Raw genomic sequence first — 25,791 nt, forward strand, 5'->3', positions numbered from 1 at the left:
AACTATAATGGAAAAGATCTGAAAATATACATATATAATATATATCTATAACTGAATCACTTTGCTGTACAGTGATTTACAGCAATGTAAATCAACTATACTTCAATACTATAATAAGGCAGTTTCCTATCTATTTGAACAAACGCTATAATATCCAAGTTATTATCCCAAACCTCCTTGCCTCATAGGAACTTGAGTTGGAAAGGGTGAGGGTCGACTTTTTAAACCCTTAGTGCGGTAGTCAGGTAGAAACCTTCTTCCTGTACATAGACCATCTTGATAGCTCTGAAGAAGAGAAAGGACACATTAGTCCCCTGTGTGGGACCCTCAGTAAAGATTATGAGAAAGTCAGGCGATGGTAATCACAGCCTTGTTTATTGGACATGTACTAAGTTGCAGGCTCTGCACAAAGCACTTTGATAGAAACCTATCACCACCCCTTCGTGGCAGTATTTTTAGCACAAAATGACAAGGGGACGAATGTTAGCTGCACGTTGCAAGAGCTGAGATTCAAGAGTCCAGATCAGGGTGTGTAGCCAGCAAGGAGTGTTCCAAAGTGAGGGTCCCTGAGTCCCCTGCCTTCCACAGGTATTTCCTGGTCAAATATATGAGAAACCCACCACTTTTTCCAAGATTGACGGTTCCTGAGAACACTCCCACCAGCTTTTGCTGTTCTCTACCTTGTGTCCACCGGTAGAACAGGACAGACAAAGGAGGAAGCATCTGTAATGTGCATCTCCGGATTGTTCTGTGGTAGACTCTGTTTCCAAAGGTGGTCACAAGAACACCTCTGATCCCACCTGCTCTCCCAGAACCTGACATTCTTCACCAAGGGGTGGGATCTAACTGATCCAGACAAGCTTGGAACTTGCTTACATTCAGGAGTGTAGCAAAAGTGTCACACCTGGTTTCCAAACCTAGGTAATAAAAGTTGAGGCAGTTTCCACCTTGTAGTTGGAATCTAGAGATTCATGTACAATAAGTCCCCTCCCTACGAACCTGCAAGTTGCGAACTTTCAAAGAGGCAAACGTGAGTTGGCATGCCCAATCACGTCAGGCGTGAGTGAAATTTCAGCTTGTCCTCTGTCTCCTATTGCTGGCGATCCTTCAGCGCTACCATCTCCCACCTCCTCTCCCTCCTCCAGTCAGTGACTCTTCTTGCCTGTTCCCTCGATGCTAGCCCCGGTATGCCAGCTGTTGGACTTTTCAAGAGACTGTACTGTAAGATTAAAGATGTCTTCTTTATTTTTTGTGTTTGCTTGGTTTTTATTTATTATTTGTGTGAAAAGTATTATAAACCTATTACAGTACGGTACTATATGGCTGACTGTGTTAGTTGGGTACCTAGGCTCACTTTGCTGGACTTACGAACAAATTGGACTTATGAACGTGCTCTCGGAACGGAACTTGTTCGTATGTAGGGGACTTACTGTAAGAAGTATGACCTCTCTGAGGCCACCATGCTGAGAGAAAACTCAGGCCATGTGTAGGTGTTCTGGCCGATAGCACCAGCTTAAGTCCCAGCTAATGGCCAGCATCAGTCGTCACAAACACAGGCAAGATGATTCCTGGTCTCAGCCTCTGTGTCTCCCTAGCTGAGGCCCCAGACATCGTGGAGCAAAGACTGGACAATGGGGCCAATGTAGCTCATGAGATGTCACTACAACAAGGACATGGAGGGCAAACTCATTAATGAGTGTTGTCACTTCTAAGAGTATTTGTGGGTAGTCAGTGCTCAAGAAAACTTGAATTTCCATGAAAGAAACTTGATGCAAATAAAGACTAAATGACCCCAAACTCACAAAGTTCATAGCTCCATGAAAAGGCTGGATTAGGGAACGTGGTTGGTCCCAGAGACCAGACTGGAGACTCCCAGTATCACTGCCCAGGTGAAGCCCTTGGAACTGCCAGAGGGGAGAGTTGGGTCTGCTAAGTATTGGCCACGAAGTCCCACAGATGACAGGAGAGAAATGGCTGTCAAGAGAGACCAGCTCTCCCCCAGTTGTGCAAATTCTCCAGAAAGAAAACAGAGTGGCCCTGGCTGTTCTTCCAGTGGGTGAGACTCAGATGGGGCGAGAAAGAGAGACCGTTAGCAAAAACAACATGGTGGCCACCTTCCTTGCAAATGTGGCCCAACGTGTGTCAGGCTCTCACCAGTCTCCCCAGTCAGACGTGACACAGCTCCTCTCTGGGGGCAGGTCAGCAAGTTGAGTGGAGAGAAACAAAGTGTTCAACCCAACCCTCCAGGGAAGGGGAGAGGAAGCTTCCTCCCCTCAAGGTGACCTTGAGAACAGAAGAAAAAAATCCCCATCTAGAGAGTATATTAAAGGATTTTAGGGGACTTCCCCAGTGGTCCAGTGGTTAAGACTCCACGCTTCCACTGCAGGGGGCCCAGGTTCGATCCCTGGTCGAGGAACTAAGATCCCACATGCCAGGCAGTGTGGTCAAAAATTTAAAAATAAAAGGATTTTAGGTGCAATTGCTCCACGATTCTCTCCAAGGCATTTGTGTTAAAGTTGCTTTCACAGCTCACTCTGACCTCAGCGATGTTCATAAGAGAGGCCCAGATAATAAAGAATGCTTCACACGTGTCTACAACTCAAAGCCTTCCAGCCACTCAGAAAGGGAGCATTGGCTTGAACTGGGAGAGCCTGCATGGGACTCACTGGACTCCTTTCTCTCTGAGGACAGGCCAGGCCTGGCTCATCTCTCCCCTGACCACACTGCTTTGCACAAAATGAGAGCTCATCTTGGTAGAGCGTTGACTATGGAGGAAGATGGAGGTCATTGGTCATGGTGGGAGAGTAAAGGGACAGCACTGCCCAGCCCCAGGAGGAGAGGGTTCACGGAACACACACAGCAAAGCTCGCCCAGACACACCCTGATTTTCTTGGAAACCAGTAAGACAGAGGAGAAGGGGGGCACCAGGCTGCTTTGCGGGGGCTCCTCTCCTCCTAGCCCCTCTCCTGGGCACCAACCCTCCACACTTTGTGCTCAAGCCTGGTCTTAGATGGGAAGATCAGGCTGGGCAGGTAAGCGGCAAGCGAGTTGGTTGGGGTAATTGTGTTCCCAGAGCTGCTGCCAGATGGAAGAACAAAAACCATGATTGGATCTGGGTTTTTTAAATAAATTTATTTATTTATTTATTTTTGGCTGCACTGGGTCTTCGTTGCTGCACGCAGGCTTCTCTAGTTGCAGCGAGCGGGGGCTTCTCTTCGTTGCAGTGCGTGGGCTTCTCATTGTGGTGGCTTCTCTTGTTGCGGAGCCCAGGCTCTAGGTGCGCGGGCTTCAGTAGTTGTGGCACGCGGGCTCGGCAGTTGTGGCTCGAGGACTCTAGAGCACAGGCTCAGTAGTTGTGGCTCACGGGCCTAGTCGCTCCGCGGCATGTGGGATCTTCCCAGATCAGGGCTCGAACCCGTGTCCCCTGCATTGGCAGGTGGATTCTCAACCACTGCACCACCAGGGAAGTCCTGGATTTTTAAAATACTGGCAGTTTGTAAGGACCACTTCCTCCCCGTTTCCCTAAGAACACCTTTGGGTTCCGGGGAGTGCGACAGCAGCTACTGTTTGGACATTTCAGCTCATCTGTTACCAGCAACAGCTACACCCTTTGGAATCTGGTACAGTTCCCTTCGTATTATTGATGCTCCATCAGTGCTGGTCAAACGAAGGAAAAACTTAGGAGTAGCTCCTGTGCATTTTAAGACCCTTGTCCACCTCTGACCCTGCAACTTTGGGTTTCAGGGTTTTCATGGTCCCCACTGGCATAACAAATGCCCCTGGGTGACCAGAAGGCTAGCAGAGCCATCTCTGCACTAGATCAGCGTGGCCGGCGGGACAGATGTCTCACCCACCAGCCTCATACACAGCTTCAAGCCGGTTCCCGGCACCTGGGAAATCTCAGATCTTTCCCAAAGCCTTTTGCACAGTAGCTCGTTCTGGCTTCCTCGGCTGGGGGGATGAGCCACCCCCCGGGCCTCTTGACCACAGGCTTTGTGGGGACAGTTGTTCCCTGAGTGTGGGAATTTCAGAGATGGAAGGAATCTCTCATTTGCTTCTTCCGGCTGGTCCTGGGCCTCATCCTGATGGAGTTCTACCTTCTGGCAAGGAGGAGCTGGAGAGAACATCACTTTATCCACAAGCCAGATTCCCCCCACCATTGCCCAGCTCCCTCTCCGCTTCCCCCAGGAATTCCACCCCCGGCAAGGGCAGGAAGAGGGCCCAGGAACCCCTATCTGCTGTGCTCATTCATTGGCAAGAGCCCTCTTGCTTACCCATGTCCCCCCAGTAATTACCTATGGGAAGAGAAGGTAAAAGGTGGGCTTGACAGTGACTGGTGATGCGCTTAGCGTCCCACCCTGTACCTCCTCTCACCTCCCCAAGAGAAGAGAATGGAGTCACCCAACTGCTACACACCAGGCGTGTTCAAGGACCGGGGACACAGCAGGAAAGAGCACAAAGGTGACTGGCCGCAGCTGTTTCTCCCGGCTGCACCACCGGCACGTCCCCGAGAGCAGCAGGTCCGATGCTGCACCGACCATCTCCCTCGGAAATGACGTTCATTTCTAACACCCCAAGTCTCTGACTCACCAGCTGCCCTGATTCTTCCTGCCAGCTGCAGGGACGTGGCGAGACAGCAAATCTTTGGAGCGCCCAGCCATCGACAGAAAAGTCCATGATTTCGAGGGGTCCCCAAACCTTGGGGCCCGGCTTTGTGGGAAGGTACACACTGGGCTGTGACAATTTGGCAGCCAAACCCCCCTGCTCCAAGCTGCAGATTAAAACCCCAACCCTGCAGAACTCCACGTCTAAGGGTCACAGACACAGCTATAAGACAGGGGCATGAGGATGGGGCCACCTTTAGCTCCTGGTGAAAAAGACTCCTGGTCTGTTTTTCTGGCAGATTCCAGCCACCTCCAGTCCCGAGGCAGAGGGTCCACGCTGGTGTCTCCCTCCCCCTTCATCCCTGTGAACACAACAGACTTGATAGGAGCCAAATGTTCTCATTTCTAAAGGTCTCAGCAGGAAAGCCTGAAACTCATCCTTTCAGGCCTGAGGACCTGAGGGAAACTGTCGGCTTCTGTAGCCAGGGAACGGGGCAGGGCGTGAGGGCTTGTGGGGAGTCTCCTGGTACCCGTGACACAGAACACATGCGTGTGGACATTAGTGGGCATGGAAAAGCCACAGCGTCTGGCCAGGTGGAAAGAAAGCCCAAAGCAGCATTTGGACAAATGTGCTACTATTATTTCCATCCAAAAAGCAACAGAGGTCAAGGTGAGAGCCGTTAGCTCATGCAGGCGGCAGGCAGAGCATCAAAGCCAGATCAGAGCTCACACGCTCACTTCCAAAGGGGGCGTTCGCTCCAGAGTGGTCTGTGAGTGCCCAACAGTGAGCACTTGAAACTCCTCAAACTGAGCTCAGGTGGCCTCGGCCTGCAGCGGCTTGAAGCGGGATTTCGGTTCCCGCCAGAGATTGAGGTCAGGCCGCGGCAGTGAGAGCGCTGAATCCTCGCCTCTAGACCACCAGGGACCAGTGGCCAGTCACAAGGCCCTGGCCCGTCCGCTGTGTAGAAATGAATTTCCACAGAGAGACAGAAAGTAGTGAAACAAGCAAAGTGTTTATTAGGAGGGAAAAAGGTACGTGTGGATAGACACACAGGCGGGCTCAGAGAGAGAGTCTCGCCTCCGTGGTAGTCTGAATCACTATTATGGGGCACTTCTTCCGGCTTCCTTTGGCCAATCATCTTGCTTTGCCTGGTTCTGAGTCCGTATTTGGTTTATCTCAGGGTCCTCTCCTGTGTGCGTGCACATCTCTCGGCCAAGATGGATTCTAGCGAAGAGGCCTATGGGTAGGTTGACATCACCTACTATGGGGTGGCGGCCCCTCCGTTTTTGACCTTCAAGGAGCCTTTCTGCGCATGTGTAGTCGGGAAGGTCTCCTTGATCTCAAGAATGAGGAATATGCGGTCTTTTCTCTCTCATCTGGGCGGGGCTCAGCTCCTCTCCTGCTCCTGCTATCTTGGAGTATCTGTCCACAGGGGAGAAACTCCAGCAGTTCAGCCTGAGGCCCATCTATCTCCTGCCTCAGAATGACTGGTTGCTCCAAGCTCCCCTTCCCTCTTCACAAACATCACAGGATCCGGGGTTTAAGGTTCCGTGTCGGTGCCCAGGGAGGCCGGCCCTGGTTCTCACTTATCTATTTGGTGTCAACCAACCTGGGGTAGCCATGGGACTACAGTAAGCTGCTAAGAGTGGGGCAGCAGTATTTCAAACAGACACCCAAACACCTGTTTTTCTTGTTAAGTAAAAACAAGTTAATAGTCACACCAAAACCATGAAGAAAACCACAAGTGACCCAAGGATTTCTGACTCACCCCCTAGTCTGAGTAGTTTGTGACATTCCACCCAAAGCCATCACCCACCTGCAGGGGCACAGAAATGCCGATCAGCGGTCCTTTTGTCTCCCTAACTCAGGGTAATTACCCATGTGGCCTGCTCCCAGATCGCTCTTGCTTTCAGATTTAAAAAAAAGAAAAAGAAAAAAAGAACAGCCAAAAAACAAACACCCACCTTTCCCTTAAGCCCAAGTGACTAAGAAAAGCTAGCAAGGACCCTCCCTCAGACCATAATTGTGGGAAACCTCTTGCAAAACAGTTTCTCTGCAAGATAAACCGTGTCTGTTCCCAGCAGCTAAGTGCCACACCCGAGAGGACTGGTGAGAGATTTCCTTTAAGAAACTTCAAGAAAACGTTAAGAAAGTTCACTCTCCTATGCACCAGGAATAGCTGTGAAGATTGACTTACACCCTGAGAAAGATCTTTGCTTTTCTTTTTTTTTTTTTTGGTCTTTAAAAATATAATTCAGCACAACATGCACCCCATTCTGGAAAGCCGGGTCGGGAAGCTCTCACTCAGTCTGGGACTCGGAGCTCCCACGAGCAGAGGGTCTGGTACATACCAGGCACAGCCAGGGCCCTTGCCTGGCTCGCTGGGCTAGGTATGTGCCACGAGCCCGGCTGCCCGTGAGAGCAGCGGGCCAGCCAGGCCCCAGAGCCCTCCAGGAAGAGGTGGCCAGTGTGGAAGTTGTCACGCTCTGTGTCACGCAGCTCAGGGCACGTGGTCGCACCTGGAGGGAACTGGGCCTAGGCCCCAAGCCAAAGACTGCCTTGCTTGGGCTGGACGGTAAGCTCTGTGGGCTGTGAGGTTGCCTGTTCCCCAGAGCTTCCCCGGGGAGGTGGCGGGGAACTGGGACCATCCGACCCATCAGAGTCTCCCTCTCGGGGTTGGCAAGAGCCTGGAGGTCACAGTAGGGACAGATGAGGGGACAGCCCCACCTCCACCTGCCCTCGGCCCAGCGCCTTGGGCCCCTAGACCCTCCACCCTCCTGCCCTGCTGTGCCTGTATCTGCCTGGGTCCCCTGCGCTTCCCCAGCCTGCCCAGGCCCTGGGGACCACCCCCACTCCCTGAAAGTTGACCCATAAGCACGGTGTTCAGGATCTCGCGGACAAGGCAGCAGCTGAAACTCAGAGAAGACACGAAGGGCAGGAATATGAACGGGCTGCCTGGGGGCCCCGGGGTAAAGAGGGGCTGGGCGTCCAAACCCGCACCTGCAGGAGCTGCCCCGCTCACGCCTGTCATGGGAGCGTCAGCTCAGGGCACAAGGAAATGTGACTCTGCTCAGGGAAACATATCTCCCCCAGAGGTCTCGCCGCGAACTGGGAACCCCCCGCCATTCGAACCTCCCCCACGCCCGGCTGGTCCTAGCTTGCTGCCTCTGCACCTCTGTTGACTGCTCTGTGGGATGAGGCACAAGGAAGGTGACATTCAGCCAGGACCTTCTAAGCTTTTCCACTACATTTCCTATATTTCAACACAGGATCACAACCAGCTTAAGAGGTTGGAGGGTTGGCCCATTTTATGGATGAAGGGGCTGAAGCAGAGTGAGGTTATGTAACATGTGCAGGGCCGGGTGGGCGGTTGGAGGCCCAGTTCCACCCGTGAACATCAGGCCCTGCAGCCCGTTGTTCTGCAGTCACTGACACACGCACAGTGTCTCACCTTCCAGCCGCACCTGGCCGAGGCCAGTGCTCTAGAGAAAAAGAATCTGGAGGGTCTAACGCTTGACCCTCTGCCACAGAGCGGTCCTCGGCACCGGGCATCTCGGGGAGAAGGTGGGGTGGGGTATTCCAAGGGTCTTCTGCCCCGGAGGGCGTCTTTGGACAGCCTCTCTGGGCGCCCTCCGGCACCTCACGTCAGCATCACGGGCGCTGGCTGGTGTACGGCTGGCTGCACGCCTCATCGTTTTAGCTAGGACATTTCTACAAATCTTTTTTATGGGTATTGAAAAGAAACAACCTTGAATTTGAGAGTCATAACGTTCCGCTTCTGCAGCACTCAGAATCTATGTCACCCCTGAGGCTCCGAACCCAGCCGTTAGCAGGAAAAAGAGTCCTCTGAACTCAAGGAAAGACACAAATCACTTCAGAAGGCCAAGACCCCTTCTCTAGACACCCTCAAGACTGCCTCCTTCGGAGTCGACAGACTTAGAATGATGTGTAAAGTGACAACTTTGACACGCCACAGAGGGGAGTATCCAGCCTGGCCCCAGAGCTCCTAGGACATGCTGGTTGGTGACCAGAAACAAGGAAAAGCCAGGAGCCGCAACAGCTGCTGTCCGGGGGCTGCATGCCCACTGGCCATGACGGCTTATCACAACTTGGGCGACTTTTATGACTTTTACCTGGATATACAAAATCTTTAAAATCTGGTTGCCCTACAGGTGAAAATAATAAAGCTTTCAGTGAAGACGTAAGGAAGCCAAGAAAGTGTGTGGCATGTTCTAGAAAAGAGCTCCTTCCCCGGCATCGTACTCTTTTAACTGTTGTTTCCACAGGTTGGGACACAAGGTCACTTCTTAGTATCCATGCATTTTCTTCCTCCTTTCGGGCCTAGGGCTCTTTAAGTAACCAGTCAAATCTTGATGTCTGTTTACAAACTTGGACTGATTTGCAAAGATGTTCACCGAAGTTTTATATATAGTTGTAAAAAGTTGGCACTGGTGTATTTGTCCCATCATATGGGAATGGTTAAATAAATTATGGTACATCCATAAGATGGAAAAAACAGCAACAAGTCCAAGATGGTGTTTTTCAAGGCTGTTTAACACTGTGGAAACTTGGTTATGCTCTAATGTTAAGTGGAAAGCTATAGTTACACGCAATTATATACACAATGAATACCGAAACTACAATAAATCATACATATATGTGTATAAACATATAGCTGGAAAGAAATATAACAAAATGTCAAGAGTGGCTATCTCTGCGTGGTGAGATTGGAGTTCATTTCTATTTTCTCCTGTGTCCCTTCATTATTTTCTATACGTTGTCTTTCGAATTTAAAAAAGCTATTGAAATTTCCACCAAAAATGACAAGAAAAACATTTTCCATCGTTAACAGTGCAAGTTTGGAATAAGAGGAAAATTTTCTACACGACACTTCAGTTAGATACTGCCCTGGTCTGCCTCGGCCCTGCAGAGATGGGCTTGACCTGCGGCGCCGGCCTCTTGTCCGTGTTTCCAAGAAGGAAGCAGACGGGGCTCAGGCCGGGCAGCAAAGGATGGGGAGCAACACTTGAAACTGACAACAAAGCGTCTCAGTACGTCTGACTTAAAGCATCCAGTGTTTTCTGTGTCTTTCAGGATGTTTTTGATGCTGTAATGAGATGCAGGAGAAGGCTATATAATTGTTTACATTGAGGGCTTTTTTTTTTTTTTTAAGAAAGGTGTCAGGTATAAGCCACAGGATACGTGCAGGTGCTGAAGACACTCATGGACCCCAGCGTGGAGCGTGACCATGGCCACAGCTTCCCTGTCCCACGACAGCTCTGACCAAGGGGCAGTTCCACCTGGAGCGCTGTGCGGTGGGCGGGAAGGGGCGCTTTCCAAGGCTGTACCGGCTGCAACGGAGAGGAGGCCACGTGGATGGGCGACACCCCGGAGGCAGCCAGCAGGACTGGACAGTGCGAGTTCCCTGCTTAGGACGGAAGCAGCACTGAAGGCCAGTCTCTGATGTGGCTGCACGTGACCCTGCGTAATGCCCCTGGGCATCTCCCATCTGGCTTCCTTCGCTCCCCCTGCAAATGTTTAGATAATAAAATTTGCTTCTCCAATAGAGGCCAGAAAACTTGGTTTCAGAATCCTGCACACTCCAAACATCCTGACAACACCCGTGCTCCCGATGAGGTGGCCATCACCCCCCGGAAGGATGTTTCACATCCGCACTCCCCAGCCTCTGGAACAGAGGACGCGGCTCCGTGTGGCCAGCCTAGGAATCGGCCCCCAATATACAGGGGAGCCCACGGGCAGGGGTAGCTCAGGTCTACGGAGTCGGCCAGGCCACCGAGGTACAGGGGGCCTGAAGGAGGGGCCTCGGGACTTCTGTCGCCGCCAGGACAAGGTGACATACGCCCTAGAGCTCTTCTGCTCTGTGGGCTGCATCTCTAATCACTGTCCTTCCTAACTTGAGGATTTGAGACAATGACATGAGATCATGGTGAAGGCTTGGTACCTATGATAAAATGGTGAAAATCCTATGTAAATGCAAGTTATTTTGATTTTTTTTTTGAAAAAACTTTTTTTAAGGCAAGGTAACAATAAGCCTAAAGATGTAGTCATTAATGATTTCAGGTAAGAGTTTCTGCTTCAGGATGAGGAAGCGGGATGGAGAAGAAGGAAGGACGGGCGCTCGGAGCAGGGCTGGGGGCGGAGCAGGGGGCGGGGCGGAGGGCAGGGAGAGACTGGGGTCAGCCAATGACAGCTACAGGGGGAGGGCAGAGGAGGGCGGGGCCTGCAAGGACAGCTCTGGGGAGCTGGGCAGGGAGGACACAGGGGTGTGGGGAGCAGAGGTAGAGGCCCAAGGGTCGCTGGGCGTGCAAGTCTTGGGGACGGAGGAGATGATAGTAGGCCCTCACCAGGGACCTGGAAGGACTTCAGGTGCTGGGTTTGGGACTGGAGCGTCTCCGGATGCCATGCTCCGGGAGGCTGGTAGGGGCGCTGAGCTACAAGATGCTGCCCAAGGCTTTCCTTCCTAAAGCAGATGTGAGCAGAGGCACACTCGGCCGTACCACTAATGTGCACTGTGCAGGCAACGATTTTCACATCGAGTTTGAGAGCAGGAAGGACCCCTGGACCAGCATTTCCCAATATTTCTCCTCATCACCACCATCACCACACAAAGAGGGTTTTGTGGTCAAAAGTCGAGGGAAATGCTCACTGAACACCCTGAGGAGTCCTCTTCCTGCAGGTATTTGCACGGCCTGTAATATGCTAACAAGTTTCGTAAGAGAAAAGATGGGGCTTCCCTGGTGGCACAGTGGTTGAAAATCTGCCTACCAATGCAGGGGACACGGGTTCGAGCCCTGGTCCGGGAGGATCCCACATGCCACAGAGCAACTGGACCCGTGAGCCACAACTACTGAGGCTGGAGCCTGTGCTCCGCAACAAGGGAGGCCGCGATAGTGAGAGGCCCGTGCAGCGCGATGAAGAGTGGCCTCCGCTTGCCACAACTAGAGAAAGCCCTCGCACAGAAACGAAGACCCAACACAGCCAAAATAAATAAATAAATTAATAAACTCCTACCCCCAACATCTTCTTAAAAAAAAAAAAGAGAAAAGATGGAAAAGTCATTGTTTTCCAGGTGCACTTGACCAAGGAGAGACACCTACAAGCATCTGGAACACCTTTCACTGCTGCTCATTTAAAAGAAGAAGAAGGAGAAGCTAAGGAGGTTGAAGGACTTGGCTGAGGCCATTTGACCAGTTCACCGTGGATTCAGAAGCTACCCCTTCCCTTGTTTATTCCCTCAGGTATATCTGGCCCAGGTCTCCTGCTCCACTCAGGTAACCTGCTTACGTTGAATTCCACCGTCTTCCCTTCATGCAACCTCCCTCCCTATCACCCCAGAAGCAATACTGTGAAGGCGAATTTTGTAGAACCTTAAACCATGTGTCCCACTGCTAAAGATACACATTGATCATGTGCTGCTTGGAATTACACTGAAGCTCACTTAAGCATGGATGTATGTGATGGTTCCATCCATTAGGAGCCAACAGAACAAGAGTATGTAACCGAAACGGTGGGCTTTTAAAACCAGATGGAGGGAGGGAGACGCAAGAGGGAAGAGATATGGGAACATATGTATATATATAACTGATTCACTTTGTTATAAAGCAGAAACTAACACACCATTGTAAAGCAATTATACTCCAATAAAGATGTAAAAAAAAAAGAAAAAAAAAACAGATGGAATCCCGGCTCACTCCCTCCTCAGGAGGCCCTCTGTCACTCACCCTCAATGGCTCACAGTAGGAACAGAGCAAAGAGACACCCCCTCATCGTGTCCAGGACCAAGGGCAAGCCCCGAAAGAGAGTGATTTGTTTAACAGCCTCACAGGAAGGCTGGCTGGTGTGAGCTTTTTTAAAAACCTTGTCTGGGTATAATTAAAGTACCATATAGCCTGGCCTCTCCCCATCTCTCCTTTCTTGTATCTGGACCAGAAAACAAAAGGAATCATGATCTTTCCTTGTTGGACAGAAATAAACTGCTGAGCTCCTTGTTGCTTTCACGGTGGCCCTCGGACTCAGGATCGCCAGCCACTGAGATGCGGAGCACAGGAGGAGAGAGGAAAGGCTCAGTGGGGTTGCTGGACTAAGGTCAAGGATGCAAAAATAAGAGAAGAGGAAAGTCAGGGCCTAAAAGAGCTCACAGCCCAAGGTGCTGGGGTGCGGCCTCTGCCGTCAGAGCTACCCACCCAATGTGCCCACCCCCAGGCCCCCCCCAGTGGAGATCCCAAAGGCCGAGACTAGGATGCCTGGAGGAGGCCACCCAGCTGGTCTCCTTCAGCCACAGACAGTCTTATCCCACCTGTGTCCCAGTGTGTGGTACAAATGTATTCCCTATGTGGACCCTTGCAGAGGATGCTCTCGGCCTCTCTGGGATTGGATTAAGTGCCCTTCCTCAGTATCACCATGATTAGAAATCTTGTTCTGTGGGTTTGCATGCGTGAGAGCTGCCGGAGCCTCTGCTCCCCATATGCCCAGGGCTTACACGTTCATAGGTAGTCGGTATCATTCTCACCAAACGTTTGCCATGGGCCAGGCACTGTTTAAAACACAACTGAGCACTAGCATAGACGTGGGGTGTAGGCACTATGATTAATCCCCATTTTAGAGATGAAGAAACTGAGTCAGAGAGAGTTTATATTACTTTCCCAGGTCAGACAGGTATGGTCAGGCTCCAAACCCTGGCAGTTCGGTTACCAAGGCTGTGTTCTTAACCACTTGTCATTCTGACTCTCAAGGAATGTGTGTGGAATCACTGATGGTCGAGGCCATCAATCAAGGTTCTTTAGAAAGCGACTTCACGCAAAATATTACACTAGACGTGTTGCCCCAGAGTCAAGACAGGAAAGTAGGAAAGAAATAAAGAAGAGTGGTGCTGGTCAGTTCCCACACAGTGATGGCTAGTGTGATCCCATCTGGGCAACGACTGTGCAGACATCACCTGGCACAGGTGAGCAGGGGGGTGTCAGCACGAGCATGGCCAGTGCTTGTCTCTGGGGCTGGATCTCAACCAAAATGGACGTTCTTCCTTGCATTTTCCTGTTTGAATGGTTTTCATTTATAGTGAGTATTATTTGCTTTTACAGAGATCTTTTGAAAAGTTCACGGTTTAATCCCTGCCCGTGGTGTTCACCATCTGATTGGGGCAATCTACTATAAACTAATAAAAAGGAAGATGTAATGCACCCCAATGTTCACAGCAGCACTATTTACAATAGCCAAGATGTGGAAGCAACATGAGTGTCCATCGGCAGAGGAATGGATAAAGAAAATGTGATACATATATACAACGGAATACTACTCAGCCATGAAAAAGAATGAAATAATGCTATTTGTAGCAACATAGATGGACCTAGAAATTATCATACTAAGTGAAGTAAGTCAGACAAAGACAAATATTATATGGTATCATTTATATGTGGAATCTGAAATATGATACAAATGAACTTATTTAAGAAACAGAAAAAGACTCACAGACGTAGAAAACAAATCTATGGTCACCAAAGGGGAAAATGGGGAGGGAGGAAAAAATTAGGAGTTTGGGATTAACATATACACAATACTATATATAAAATAAACAATGAGGACCTACTGTAGAGCACAGGGAACTATATTCAATATCCTGTAATAAGCCATAATGGAAAAGTTGAAAAAGAATATGTGTATATGTATAACTGAATCACTTTGCTGTACACCTGAAACTAACACAATCTAAATCAACTATAGCTTCAATTAAAAAAAACAAAAAAGGAAGATGTAGGACACCCGCCCTGACCAGTGGGGGAGGAAGCCCTGTGGCCAGCGGCTTGGGAAGGATTCATGGGGCAGGGAAGGCCTGTCCCAGAGCTGAGTGAGAGCAGTGCCCAGAGATGGGATCTGGGTACGATGAGTTCAGGAGAGCACGAGGTGTTTCTAGAAGGTGTGTTCCACAGAAGGTTGGTTCTGCTGTGGTTGTTTTTGTTGAATTAAAAATGTTCGAAATGATGCAAAAGAGCACATCACTCTCCATTTCTTTTCTCGGCCACTAGGAAACAGCACACCACACGCCAGGATGTTACCCTGCAAGGTCAGGTGAAGGGCGAGGCGGGCCCAGCTCAGCCGTGGGAGAAGCGGGGCCCACACGGCTCCCCGCCCCACCCCTCCCCGAACCAAAACACCGCAGAGGAGGTTTTGGGAATGAAAACCACAGGTGAGTCAGCACAGGGGAACCATGTGGAGAGTCTTCATTCCACTCTTAAGACTTGAAAAGAACTTTCCAGGGAAAAGGAAGCCTCCCCCCACCCCCCACCAAGTGAGGTGGCAGCAGGCTCAGGTCACATGGGTCCTAACACAGTTCTCCTGCCTCCTGCCACCCCCTGCCCGGGTTGACAAGGTCAAGTGAAGCTCTCCTCCTGGCCTGAGCGGCCTAAGGACTCTTCTGCCACGCCACGAGGGATCTTAGTTCCCCGAGCAGGGATCGAACCCGGGCCCCCTGCAGTGGAAGCACAGAGTCCTAACCGCTGCACTGCCAGGGAAGTCCCCAGAGGGCTCTTCTAACTCCCGGTCCCCTGCACGCGCGCCCCTGTGGAGGCGGGGAAGTGACCCCAGAATGACGGGGCAGCCACCATGCCATCTGTCTTTGCTGGTTTAATAAAGAAGTTTGTGGGTGCATCGGACTCAATTCCCTAATAGTAAAAAAAACACCCTTCAAAGTTTTCAAGGAAAAGTCCATGTCTAGGGATGGGAGGGAAGGGGGCAAACTGAGAGGGAATTTTGCCCCAGAGGAGTGAGCCAGAAATACACCCACCTCGTCCCTGAATGCGCTAAACCTTCATCACAGCTGATGACTCCGGGTGCTTGCGTGTCTGGCACTGAGCTAGGCTCTGCAACAGTGATCTCCTTCCGTGCTCAGTGACTTCGTACCGTGGCTTCTACTATTCCCCCCTTTTACCGACAAAGAGCCTGAGTGTCCATGGTCACCCGGCAGGTAAATGGCAGAGCTAGAATTTGAGCACAGGCCAGGCTGACTCCAAATCCTAGGCTCTTGGCCACCCCATCGCCCTGAAATGTGGCAGCAGACTGCCTCATCCTGGTCAAGTCAACACGGGAACCGGCCAGATGCCCAGGATCAACACAGAGCCAAGTCCAAGCTGGAGTGGCAGCTCACCAAAGGGTCGTGTCCCTCCAGTCACCAGCAGTGTGGCAAGACATCAACAGAGCCCCTCAAGACTTTCTTAAGCACAAAGTCGAGCGTGTCCACGACTCCTGTGATGCAACAGCAACTTAGGCTGGAGAGAGAGAGCGGAGGAGAGGGAGAAAGGGAGGCGAGGATGGGCAGACACTGTCTCCCAGAGTCTGGACCCAACCGTAACGTGCCCTCTGCAAGCTGACGAGTTGCCGTCGGCAGGCTGGCAGGTTTAGCAGAAGCGACTGGTGTGTGCAGGAAATGCCTTGCGTCCCTCAGCCCGCTCGGCTGGGCATTCAGGGCCCCCACCTGTGCTCTTGGCTCCCTGTGACTCTGCAGTTGCCTGGAGTCCTGCCGGCAGCAGCCATCCTGCAGCTCCAGCCACCTTTGGTGGCCCAGGGCCGTCCTATGTTCACCCTGAGCGTCACCAGCCTGCTTTCTGTTGCTGGGGGTTCCCGGCTCCACATGCCTGGGTGAAGGAGGGCAGAGGGCAGATCTCATTGCTCAAGGAACAGGCACTTCCCTGAGACACAAGCTCTTAACCCAGACCCATGGGTCCAAGCTGTCAGGCCGGCTGTGCAGACGCACTGCCTCTTCAATGGGAGCTGGTCCGGCGCTTGCCTTGGGTTCTCAGAGAGGCCACCCTGGTTGGGTGGGTGAGTCCAGGAGGAGAGGCAGAGATGCCTTAAGGAATAACCCTCCTCCAGCTCCGCAGTCAGGCTCTGACAGATCCAGGACAGCACCAGCTACAGCAAAAAAATGAGCATCGGGGACCTCCCTGGCAGTCCAGTGGTTAAGACTCTGTGCTTCCAATGCAGGGGGTGTGGGTTCGATCCCTGGTCAGGGAACTAAAATCCCATATGCCACGTGGTGTGACCAAAAAATTAAAAAAACATTTTTTTAAAAATGAGCATCAGATTCTCAGCAGCTAGGAGCCCGGTGTTTCCAGCATTGAGTCAAGGTAGAGCAGCCTTCCCAGACGCACAAGGCCCGCTCTGGAAGGGGACTCACCAAGGGCAACTCGACCCTCTGCTGGGCCTGCTGCATACTCTCTCTCCCTTTATTCTTATACAATTGTTTTCTTTTTATGTACTTATTAAATATTCAAGTAATAGATAAGTCCTCACTCTTGCAAACGTTACAGAAGTCTACAGAGATGCGCTAGGGCATGTGCACACCCACAGTCGTGCTGTCCTCTTATTCCAGTTATTCTGGGAAGGGACAAGCTGACCCCGAGGGCCCAGCTGCCTGCAGCAGCAATATCCCGCAAGTACCAGGAGGCAGAAGCAGGCGAGAGCCTGCACAAGGCACCCTGAGGATGCCAGGGAAGGCCTGACGGCAGAGGCAGCGGGCGCTGAGGACACACCCAGGCCCGGGTCCCTGAACCGCCCAGGCCTGGCCGCATTGCAGAATCTCAGCCTCCATCACCCACTTAGCGTCTTAGGAATTCATTATCCGATCGCTCCAGGCAGAATCCAGGAGCCTGGAGGAGGCTGCAGGCAATCTGCAGAGGCCTGCAGAGCGAGGGAAGTAGCATTTGACGCCAAACATCAGGAGAACCCTCAGAGGATGGATTTTGATGTTTTAACATTGACAACAGCTCTGACTGCATCTGAAGTTACCAGTCCTCTGATAGAAGGACTTGGTTGTGATAAGTTTATCAATAGCAAGTGATGAAACTGCTTCAAGAGAACCTCTGCATTCAGGACAGTCATATCAATCTGGTAGCTTGATTTAAAAAAAAAAAATCAAAGTATGTGAGAATAAGGCAAAGCACTGATGAAAACAAAGGAAGCTTATCATGAAAAAGCATCGGAAAAAATTGGGGAAAAAAATCAAAAGCATCTAAGACTCCTCTAACATTCTTTGAGTTTGGATTGGCCTAGATTCTTTTCCTCGCGTTGCGGACAATGTCTTCCAAATTGCTCCGCTGAAGCGTAAAGGAAAGTTTTGTAAACTTGAAGCTTGATTAAGAAAAATTGCCGATGATAAAGCCCATGATGATGAAGGAAATTAGAAAATAGTGATGAGAAGAATAAGGAATTACAGCTATTGGGACTGGAAGGCTATAGAGAAACCTTGAGGTTTTCAGAAGATGTGTTTTCATCATGTCAGAGTCAACGGAAGTTTTTAGTGTAGGATTGGTTTTGTGTTTTCTGAGATATCTCATATGGCAAGGAAAGTACATATTATATATAGTATATGATGCCATGTTTTCAAGAATATCTGAAATTTCTGGGGGAAAAAAGGGTAAAAAATTAGATTCTAAGTTCCTTCAGGGCTGAGTTAAAGGCAAATGCTTCCAGTTAGAGCTCAAACATTCCCCCAGGGGCCTTGGCCTCGAGGATGCCACGGAGACACCGGGATGGGCAGACAGGGCGCACTGCTGCGGTCAGAGCGCTTCCAGAGGGCAAGTCCTCCCCCCTCGCATCTCACCCACCCCGAATACTACTCGAGTCTTACTGAGTCCACCTCAGAAGTATTCTCCTAGAAGACTGTGATCTGGTCATCCACAAAATCCAAGAGCCCGTTGAAGTGAAAGAGGCAGGGCTGGCTTTGTAAGACCACTTGAGTCAGCTGACGCACCTCAAAAGACGAACAAGTAATTCACCCACCAATTTCAAAACCCACTCCAAGGCATCAGGGCCTGTGTTTCCCTCCCACGCCCTCTTTCATTCCTGGCAATGGTTGTGCACCTCTACCCCAAGCTGCTCCCCCTGAGTCACCCTCTGCCACGAGCCCCTGCTCAGTCTGGGTAGGTAACCAATTTGGACCAAGGAGGCGGAGCTTCCAGAGAGCCCGGGGCCCCAGGGTGTCCCGCCCCACGGTCTTCCTGATTGAGGCCTTGGGGAGCTCTGTGCTCCTGCCTGTTAGAGCCAAGGTTGAGAACATTCTTCTCTCCATCAAGGCTCCATCCAGGTCTTCCTCCAAGGCCTGCTGTACTGACTCAGCGCGACTAGTGTATCGCAATGCCCAGCAACATGGGAATCATGACCTCCGGGACTAGAACTCCCTCCCCAGGAGCCAGACCCAGAGCTCGGTGCTTTACTTGGGGAGCAGACACAAAAGGATGGTTTCCAACTACCATAGGAAGCACCTGAGGGCCCCAGGCATAGCTAGCATCCCAGCCCACACCGACCTGACATCCAAGCCAGACCCTTCCACCACAGAACCTATATCGCCGGCCAGTTCTCAGCCTATAATGAATTATTTCGTTCCTTCTGAAAAACAAGAGAGAAAGACCATCAAAACCCAGGGAGCTGCCTTTTTCACTGAATCCAGTTTCCAAAACACGGCCTCAGGGGACTCACTTTTTTTTTTTTTTTTTTTTTTTTTGTGGTACGCGGGCCTCTCACTGCTGTGGCCTCTCCCGTTGCGGAGCACAGGCTCCGGACGCGCAGGCTCAGCGGCCATGGCTCACGGGCCCAGCCGCTCCGCGGCATGTGGGATCCTCCGGGGCACAAACCCACGTCCCCTGCATCGGCAGGCGGACTCCCAACCACTGCGCCACCAGGGAAGCCCCAGGGGACTCACTTTTAAAATTTAACTTAGAAGATTACCAGCGGGATAGATAGGTGGTGAAGGGCACGGGGGGAGAGAAGTGTGCTACAACGAGGTCAAAGCAACATTCCCTCCTCGCAGGGCTATTTGGTGGAAATATGTCTGACTGGCCAGCCACGTCACCAAGCACGCTGCCACCAATCGGCCGGGAGAGGGTAATCGTCCATCTCCAACGGTTTACTTTGCCGGTAGCTATTCAAGCACACTCAGAGCCCAGATGGATGCACAGGACCGTCCTTTACTTCACATCAGGCCATACGTTCCAACCCTTACAGCACCCACAGGGACGGGGGCGTTGGAAGCAGTCATTGCCCACCCCAAGCCAGGCTCCTGTGGTCACCCTCTCGTGGGCGCTGCGGGGGGGAGCTCTTCTTTTGTTCCCCGTGGCCCGTTCCCCTACTTTGGTGTGGTCGGGTGGGGAGATTGAGGCCCTCACTGTGGTCTAGCTTCAGGGTAGAGTAACCACAAGACAATCAGACTGCAAAATTAAACTCACCAGAGCAGGGTTCCTCTGTGCTTTTATGCTAAAAGAGCCTCTTTGTAGTATCGCGTCATATTTCAAAAATGTCCTCTTGTGTGTGTTGGGGTGTGGGAGGGTAGATACATACATATATGTCCCAGGAAGGAATGGGGAAGGGGAGAGGAGTCATCCCCATTGCATTTATCACATTCTGTGTAAATTTTCAAAATCCATTTGTGGTTAATAGGAGATGCTGCATTCTACCTGCACAGGTAAACCTAGGTAGTTATTTCAAAAATGGTAGCCCCGGGACTTCCCTGGCGGTCCAGTGGTTAAGACTCCACCCTTCCAAGGCAGGGGACGCAGGTTCGATCCCTGGTTGGGGAACTAAGATCCCACGTGGCCTGTGGCACGGCCCCCAAAAAATTTTTTTTAATTAAAAAACCATTTCTTAAAATGGTAACCCCGTCTCCATCCCCACCAAGGTAATATTTTCCACTGAGTCAATAATGCAAAACAAGCCCATTTTTCCATGAGGTGAACAACACAGCAGGTTAGAAACACACCATCCGTGGATTTTGCTCCTAACAAAAGCACCTTGTAAAAAGGAGCATTTTAAATGAGACCCAGGACACAAATACCCTTAAAAGTTGCAACACTGAGAAAGAGAAGGTGTCTGCACAAAACAGCATGTTCCACGATTCCCCTGAACCCTAGGACGAACGGCTCTCAGGCCAGAGTCTGTCATGGACTCACGGAGTAACCCCGCCCCTGCCCCGCACCTGGTCCAGCCCTGTCGGCTCTGGGCTGCAGCCCTTCCCCGCCAGGAAAGTGGATCCATGCCTCAAACGAACTCCCCTGGGAGAACCAACTTCTACCAGAGCCCCCGCCATCTGGACAGCCTCAGAAACTTAAGCTCAAGGACCGAGAGTATAGCCAGGTCCCCTCAGTTTTATTTTCCTTACAGGTGATTTTTGTTAATGTTCGGTAAATGGTTTTAGACAAAGAAGAACCACTTTCAGAGGTTCGTAGAACGGAACCCTGTTTCAACTTTGGGCCCGAGGAAATGCAAAAGGAGACCGATTCTAGATCGCTATAGCCCCTATCCTCCTGCCGCCACCCTCCTAAAGATAAAAGGATGGTCTCGGTGATGAGGACCCCACAACTGAAGCCCCCGTGGATTTCTCCCATCTGGAGTAATGATACTTACAAAGCAGGTTTTTCTGGTAGGACATTGAAAGGACACGGAGTCATCCTTTATCCTTATTTCCAACTTTTGGGTAACGTTTTTCAGTTTTTTCCACATAAGTTTTCTTTCTCTCATTTGTCTCCACATCTCCAGGAGGTAGATAAAGGAGGTAAGCTTTCCATTTTGGCGCTTAGGGGGAAACGAAGGCCCACAGTGATAAAAAGAAGTTATGCGCAACCTTGGCGTGAATTGCAGACAAAGCTAGATCTGGGGCAGAACGGGGGCGCCTCCAGGGGGCACCCACCCCAGAGAAGAGGGACGTGTAGAATACTGGGGAGCCTCGACCTCTGCATTGCTGCACACGGCAGCTCTGCTAAGACCTTCCATCTCCTAACTGATGGAAGATGGAAGGACTCACACCTCCTCACTCCCAGCCCGGCGCCCCTGCCCCACAAGCAAACCACAAGATCTGGTTTGGGACCCCAGAAGGTGGTGGAGGAGGTGTCCTGGCAGAGCGCACCCCCATCTCAATTACGGCCCTGGCAGGGCCCAGCCAGGGCTCACAGCTGGGTCACGTTCTTCATGTTTTTTTGTTTTTGTTTGGTTTTTTATTGACATATAGTTGATTTACAATGTTGTGTTAGTTGCAGGTGTACAGCAAAGTGATTCAGTTATATATCTATTCTTTTTCAGATCCTTTTCCATTATAGGTTATTACAAGATATTGCGTATAGTTCCCTGTGCTATACAGTATGTGCTTGTTGATTATCTATTTTATATATAATAGTGTGCGTATGTCAACCCCAATGTCCCAATTTATCCCTCCTCCCCTCCTTTTGCCTTTGGTAACCATACGTTTGTTTTCTATGTTTGTGAGTCTGTTTCTGTTTTGTAAACATGTTCATTTATATCATTTTTTAAAAATTAGGTTCCACGTATGAGTGATACCATATGATATGTCTTTCTCCTTCTGACTTACTTCACTTAGTATGACCATCTCTAGGTCCATCCACATTGCTACAGATGGCATTATTTCATTCTTTTTTATGGCTGAGTAATATTCCATTGTATATATGTACCACATCTTCTTTATCCATTCCTCTGTCAGTGGACACTTAGGTTGCTTCCATGTCTTGGCTGCTGTAAGCAGTGCTGCCATGAATATTGGGGTCCATGTATCTTTCCAAATTAGAGTTTTGTCTGGATATATGCCCAGGAGTAGGCTTGCTGAATCACACGGTAGCTCTACTTTTAGTTTTTTAAGCAGCCTCCATACTGTTCTCCATAGCGGTTGCTCCAGTTTACATTCCCACCAACAGTGTAGGAGAGTACATTCTTCATGTTTTTAAAGACAATTTATTAAAAGAAAACAGGAAGTGAGTGAGCAGAGGAAAATGGCTGGTCTTGAATTGACAGTAATGTTCTCTCCCCACCTTTTGAACAGTCCTCTATGAGAAATATATACTAAAACATAGAAATACGGGGGAAAAGTGGTTTATGTCTTCTACACATATTCTGCAACATTGACATTTTGTAGCTTTGGGTTTATATAACTAGCACTTTTTATCTCCTCTATCAAAGCATCCTTTTCAAAATATTAGAAACGTGGCTCTCATACCCTCATATATATACTAAGCACATTTATTCAACCCGTTAATGAGGGAATCAACGGGACAGGAAAGCTGCTTCTCAGAGCATTTGAAGAGCAGAGATGTAGAGTCAGTTGGAAAGAAAATGCTGAGATAAGTTAAGTGTCTTAGTCTGTTCAGCTGCTATAACAAAATACCATAGACTAAGGAGGTTATAAACAACAAAAATTTATTTCTTCCAGTTCTGGAAGCTGGGAAGTCCAAAATGATGACACCAGCGGATACAGTGTCTGGTGAGGGCCCCATCCTGATTCATAGACAGCTGTCTTCTCACTTTGTCTCACATGGCAGAAGGGGTGAGGGAGCTCTCTGGGGTCTCTTTTATAAGAGCACAGATCTTCATCTCCATGACCTAATCACCTCCTAAAGGCCTCGCATCCTAATACCCTCATCTTGGGGGTTAGGATTTCAACGTGAATTCGCGGGGGACACAAACTCAGTTCATTGCACTAAATTACATACAAAACTGGTTAATATTCTATGGTACAATAAAACTGTAACATCGGAGTTTTATTGTAAGTTTTAGGTTTTTTCTTCAAAAAACTAAAAACAGAGCTACCATATGACCCTTCAATCCTACTCCTGGGCGTATATCCAAACAAAACTGTAATTCGAAAAGATACTCCACCCAAATGTTCATAGCAGCACTATTTACAATAGCCGAGACATGGAAGTAACCTAAGTGTCCATCGGCAGATGAATGGATAAAGATGTGGTACATATATACAATGGAATATTACTCAGCCATAAAGATGAATGAAATAATGCCATTTGCAGCAATATGGATGGACCTAGAGATTATCATACTAAGTGAAGTAAGTCAGACAAAGACAAATACCACACGAGATCACTTATATGTGGAATCTAAAATAGGACACAAATGAACTTATCTACGAAACAGAAACAGACTCAACAGATACAGAGAACAGACTTGCAGGTGCCAAGGAGGTAAGCGGGTCAGGGAGGGATGGGTTGGGAGTTTGGGGTTAGCAGATGCAAACTATTATATACAGAATGGATAAACAACAGGGTCCGACTGTATAGCACAGGGAACTATATTCAGTATCCTGTGATAAACCATAATGGAAAAGAAAAATGAATAAATAAATACCCTTTCTCCATTTATTCCTTCCTTTACACCCCTGAGGCCCCCCCTCTAGTCTATGTCTTTACCATACCACGTGGAGATTACCACAATAGTACGCAATGTCTTCCCAGTCCAGACCCCCCAATACCTCTAACAAATTAATTCATCCAGCAAACACTTACTGAGCAGCTTCCAAATGCCAGAATTGTTCAAAGTTCTGGTGATAATCAGAAAATAAGACAAAGTTCTTTGCTCTCACATATTTCCTTAAGAGCAGGGAGAAAACAATTCACAAGAATAATGTCAAGTGGTGATAAGTAAAACAGAAACAGGCAGGGTTAGTTAAGGAATAAAAGAATGATAGAGGGTTATTTTATTGCAAATGCTCACAAAATTTCTTAGATAAGAGCTGGTTTCTTATCCTCATTACTGCAAAAGCAGATGAAATCCTTCTGTAAACTCAGGAGAACTAGAAATTTATTTTAAATACTTGGGCAAGTCCCTGGAATAGAAATGTTTCATTAAAAGTTCTCCTGTGTTTTGGTATTTTAATAAAGACCCCATGATATGAAGCTTATTTCTTGGTTATTAAAAAAAAAAAGAATGATGGAGACAGAGCTATTATTTTATAGAGAGTTCCTCCCACTCTGTGGTAAGGGACCTGAAGGGGATGAAAGAGCTAGCCATGCAGATATCAGAAGGCAAGTGTTCCAGGTAGAGAAAACAGCTGGTGCAAAGGCCCTGGGGCGGGTGTGTGCTCGCTGATTAAGGGATGTCCAGCTGTCTGGTAAAGGAGGAGAAAGTGAGCAGAGTGATCTGGGTCAGAGGTGAAGCTACAGAGGTACCACAGACCAGACCATGGAGAGCTTTGTAAGCACCTGGAATATTACGCTGAGGGGAAAGGGCAACCATTTGATGGTTTTGAGCAGAGGAGTGAAGTGACCTGACTTGTTTTTAGAGGATGCTGAGGACGGCCTGCAGTGGGGAGAAGCAGGGAGTCCAGTTGGCCATCACTTGCAGTGGTCCAGATGGGGCGTGAGGGTGGCTTTGAGTGCCAGGTGGGGAGAAGTGGATGGATTCTGGATATATTTCACAAGGGGAGCCAACAGGATCACTGATGAATCAGGTGTCAGGTGTGAAAGAAAGAAGTGTCAGAGACGACTCAGAGTTTTCACCCTGAGTAGAAGGGAGAATGGAGTGCTGGGAGGGCGGCCTGGAGGAAGAGCAGGCTGGGTGGTGTGGGGGGAGCAGGCAGGGAGCTCGTTAAGGGGTGTGTCAAGTTCACGATGACTGAGAGGTCCAGGTGGAGATGTGAAGCAGGCTATATGTGTCTTGAGTTCAGGGGAGACTCCGGACTAGAGGCTGACACAGGACAGCGCAGAGCGTGTAGCTGGTATTTGAGGTACTTGCATGCAGGCAGGCGCACGTGCACACAAACACACGCCGCATGTTGTAGTACAGTTGACCCTTGAACAACAAGGATTTGAACGGCACGGGTTCACTCATACACAGATGTTTTTCAGTAAATACATGCTACAGTCCTACACAACTGGCTGAATCCAAGGAGACTGGGGGCCAGACTGTAAAGTTACACGAGGCACCCCAATCCCCTTGTCGTTCAAGACTCAACTGTGTATGTGTCTGATACTCAGATCGTTGACGGAACACAGATGTTTGCTGGCGGACAGATGGAAGCCGACAGCATTTAGAAGGAATCTAAAGGCAGGCTCCGCTGCCCACTTAGAGGGGGAGCAGAGAAAGCGGGGAAAGCCCTTCGAATCGGCCTGGGCGCCTCTAGCATGTTTGTCTAAAACAAGGCTTCAATATTCACCTTCCGGAACCATCCAAGACACTCTGTTGTCCAAACGCTTGGCTCTCAGAGTCTGGTCATCCTCCAGTCCCCGCAAGCCCACGTCCCTCCTCCCCCGGGTAGCCTCCATGAGGGCCAGTCCCAGCCCTCCCGCACACCCCGAACACACACACACCACGCCCCACCCACACCAGTGCCTGGTTCACGCCGTTTGCCTCTCTAGGAGAGGCAGCCCCTCTGTTCTGCTTGAC

General features: G+C 49.8%; 1 protein-coding gene across 1 annotated transcript in view; it reads right to left on the reverse strand.

Moving 5' to 3' along the window:
• Positions 1-19,272: 19,272 nt before the first annotated feature.
• The window catches only part of ANAPC1 (anaphase promoting complex subunit 1), a 143,749-nt gene continuing 137,230 nt past the window's right edge, over positions 19,273-25,791 (reverse strand). Inside the window, exon 50 of the transcript XR_003437693.1 lies at positions 19,273-21,183. The gene's annotated coding sequence lies outside the window, so the exon portion shown is untranslated. The remainder of the gene's footprint in view (positions 21,184-25,791) is intronic.

Source organism: Aethalodelphis obliquidens, unplaced genomic scaffold (assembly GCF_003676395.1).
Source record: "Aethalodelphis obliquidens isolate GAN/ISIS:26980383/991018 unplaced genomic scaffold, ASM367639v1 scaffold35, whole genome shotgun sequence".
Taxonomy (NCBI): Eukaryota; Metazoa; Chordata; class Mammalia; order Artiodactyla; family Delphinidae; genus Aethalodelphis; species Aethalodelphis obliquidens.